Here is a 3863-nt window from a genome sequence, read left to right as displayed (position 1 = left end):
CACACACACACACACACACACACACACACAAACCCATAATAATTATGATTGTCATGATTGCAGTCCCACAATGACACACAGATCACATATTCATGTGGGGAGGTAGGGTTGAGTGTATAAAGTGTGCATTGATTGCGCACTTCAATTATACACTCAACCCTACTTTTTTTGTTATTCTATTCTATTCTAAGTCTATTTTTTGCAGATAATATTTCTGTACAGTTTTTTCATAAGAATTTTGAATGTTTGATATTTTAGAGTACATTTTATATGTTGGTATTGGTACTTTTATAAATGGACAATATGTCATTTTCTTAATTAAAACAATAATTTGGCTATATTGTGAAGCAGTGTAGGCTCATGGGAGTTGTTAGGTGCGTCTCAATTTGGATACTTTTGTGAGGTCACTGACATGTAGTACACTGTGTACACTATGTACTCAAATTGTGACAAGGTAGTGTTGTCTCAAATTGCACTGATCGCACAATATGCATTGCCAGACCTTCCTCTACAGCACTGCGGAGGAGGGTCTGGCTAGTCCACACATCATTCTTGGATGGGAGATAAACAAACCTCTGATTTATTAGCATTCCAATCCCAATCATCTTGCCAAGTGCAGCATGAAGCAAATGAGCTGCAAAATAGTCTAAGGAAGGAACTTGTTTTGGTACATTCATACCAAACATTCACATTCAAAGGTTGTTTTAGTTGTGCAAAAGACAAATCGATTGGATAAATAGTATAGCTAGTTGTCTGGATTTACCCTGCAGAGATCTGAAGAGCAGTTAACCATAGTCCTCAGAAATCAACCGGAGTTTAAGATTCCGACATTGCGCCATCAACGAAGGATATACGGCGAGATTTTGGGCGGCAACGGAACAATCCCAAAAGTGAAAGGTGGTGGATATAGAGCAAGCAAGCAATCATGCAACTGTTTTGGTTGAGTACAGCCCCCTGCTCCCGACCACCGAGTACAGAAGTGTGCGATTTAAGACACAGCAGTTGTCTTCACCACCTTTTACAGTCCGATTCTTCCAGTCTCCTCCCCTCTAAAACAAACAGTCCAGGTAATCAAAACCAGTAAAATCACTGAATAAATCTGTTTCACGTCAACAATTTGCTCCTGTGGCGCTGTCCGGCAGGACACAGGAGGGGCTGTGAGGCAAACTTACGCTTATGTTTGCGCAACTTGTTTTCTCTAAAAACATGAAATCCAGACTATAATCATTCAGTTAAAATGATGGCTGTCAATCGGTCAATCAAAATTTTTTATCGCGATTAATCACATATTAAATGCAGATTCTTATACCTGTTCAAAATGTACCTTAAAGCAATATTTGTCAAGTATTTAATACTCTTATCAACATGGGAGTGGACAAATATACTTTGTGCAAATGCAACAACATCAGGAGGATATAAACAATGACCCTTTGGGACAAGATTTCAACAAATATTTTTCTTGGATTTTGCGCATTAACGTCATTTTTGCCGCAAATGTGCGTCTATTTGCGTCTTTGTATTGACTTTGTATGTAATAGTTTTGTTTAAATCCCACAAAAACACCAATGAATTGTCAAAGAAGGAGTTGCATCTCCTATCGAACTATAGACTACAATCATCTACTTTTAAAGAAAAGGAAAGTGTGCTGTGGTTGCCTTGTCGATATTTTTAACAGCTGGAAAAATAGATTTTTCACAGGAAAAATCTGAAATACAAAACACTTGGACATTTTTTTAAGGGGAAAACCAACTGTTAATAGGCGTCACGGTACAAAAATCTGGTTTGTGTCAGTCCTCGCAATCAAAAAAAACATTCTTCTTCCTAAGGCTGTATACAACACATCACATTTTGAGATCAGCAACATAATTAGCTCAGGTTTGTCAATGAGTTCTCTCATTCCTTGGCTTCTCTGTAATGTTCTCACCTCCCCTACTATCTAATTGTGCTTAAAATAACACACCAGGTTATTGGATTGTTCACTCAAGAGCAAGAGGGACTAATGAACCCATTTAGTTTAATAATGATAATATAATAATGTAAACTTTATTAATCCCGCAAGGGGAAATTACAATTTACACTCTGTTGTTATTACACACATTACACACAGGCCTGAAATACACCCACATGCTCAGTACCAATACATGCACTGAATGGAGTGAGGGGGCTTCCCATGGAAAGGCGCCCTGAGCAGAGTGGTGCCTTGCTCAAGAGCAGTGCCCAGAAGGTGAACTAGCACCTCTCCAGCTAGCAGTTTGTGTCTGTTATTGTCACCATAGCACTGAGACACTGTGTGTAACTGTCCAGTGTGCCCAATAGAGGTGCAATCTATTGCTCTGTGGTGTGTGTGTGTGTGTGTGTGTGTGTGTGTGTGTGTGTGCGTGGCAACCTTATCTCTCGGCAACCAATGGATCCGCCAATGGCATTGACTGGCCAGGGACCTGGTTGTCAAGTAGATTTCCCAGAGGGCTAACACAGATTGATAGGTGGTGACGTGCAATCAGCTGGCTTCGGCTGTGTGAGTGACGGCTGTTTGGCTCTGGAGGACTCAAAGTGTCTCTGGAGGTGTTTGTCTGGCGCCATGCTCTGACTCTCAGACAGTATTCCCTACCTTTCTCAAGTATATCAATAAACTATCCATCTTAGCATGTTGAGTCTGGGGAAACTAGCATTGTATCCCAGTTGTATACTACTGTGAATGTCAACGTTCATTCTTGATCTTGGAAATGAAAAATAGGGCTGTTAAATTCAGTGAATTTTGATTCCGGTTCCTAACAATGACAAAACCAATGTTATTTAGAAAACTGATTCTTTTTGCACATCACATTTGCAAAGTAAACTCTTATTGTGTCTATTGCTCTGAAGGGGAAGTTAAAAAGTTTGACAGGGAAAGTATTAAAGGGTAGTTTCTCTTGATTTTGTGTCTAAGTCTTTGATATTGGTCCAGTATTAAGAAAAAAACATTTAAAAACAGGATGTGCCCTAATCAAATCAAAAGAGAAATGCAGATAACACATTCACAAAAGAAGTAATAGACATATTAGTGGTCTTAGCACAAGTTGTCTGAAATAATCTGAATCTTCCTAATGTTGGACAGTCTAATCTAGGACACATGAAAAGCTCTGATAAAATGCCAACAACAACAGTTCTTCCTGAGGGATGATCTGCTGATCCTCCCCTATGGCTCCTTTCATCCGGTCCTACCTCCTCTGATTTAGTTTCTTTCTCTTATCCTTTCCCTAATTCATCCTCTCACTTTGCGTCTTGCAGTCTTTCCCTTTCTTTCTCCCCTTTGCCATTGTGATCTGAAATACATGAAATTCAGTGAATCAATCATTAGATGCATAAAATAACATGTAATGGCTTTATTTACACACACAAACACACACACACACACAAATACCAAATTTTTATAAAAATGTTAAATATTAAAATTTATACGTACAAAGTTTTACTGTTTTTTGATGGACATTTCATAAGCCATGAAGCTAAAAATAGCAGGATTGTTTTGTTATAAATACATTTTAAAGTCTGGATAGCTCACCTGGTAGAGCTTGTGCCCATGTTCAAAGGCTCAGTCCTTACTGCAGTGGCCACAGGTTCAACTCTGACCTGCGGCCCTTTGTTGCATGTCATTCCCCGTCCCCCACAAAAAAGGTCTAAAATGCCCTAACAACAATAATCTAAAAAAAAAAATTGAATTTATAGTCCTTAAAGGGATATTTCACTGTTCCGGAAAGATGAATATATATTTAAATTGGGTCACTTATGTAGTTGTGGAGTCCAGTACACTGTTGTTGAGTCATGTTTCCACAAAAACCCAGTAGTCTCTGAACTCGTATTGGGAGTTTCGTTGAAGTTGGATG

At 38.9% G+C, this 3863-nt stretch overlaps 1 protein-coding gene across 2 annotated transcripts in view; it reads right to left on the bottom strand.

The window, feature by feature from the left end:
• The window catches only part of cemip (cell migration inducing hyaluronidase 1), a gene marked incomplete at its 3' end in the record, with an annotated part of 254772 nt that overhangs the window by 109323 nt on the left and 141586 nt on the right, over window positions 1–3863 (bottom strand).

Source organism: Etheostoma spectabile, chromosome 15, assembly GCF_008692095.1.
Source record: "Etheostoma spectabile isolate EspeVRDwgs_2016 chromosome 15, UIUC_Espe_1.0, whole genome shotgun sequence".
Taxonomy (NCBI): Eukaryota; Metazoa; Chordata; class Actinopteri; order Perciformes; family Percidae; genus Etheostoma; species Etheostoma spectabile.
This window is presented reverse-complemented; position numbering and strand designations above follow the sequence as displayed.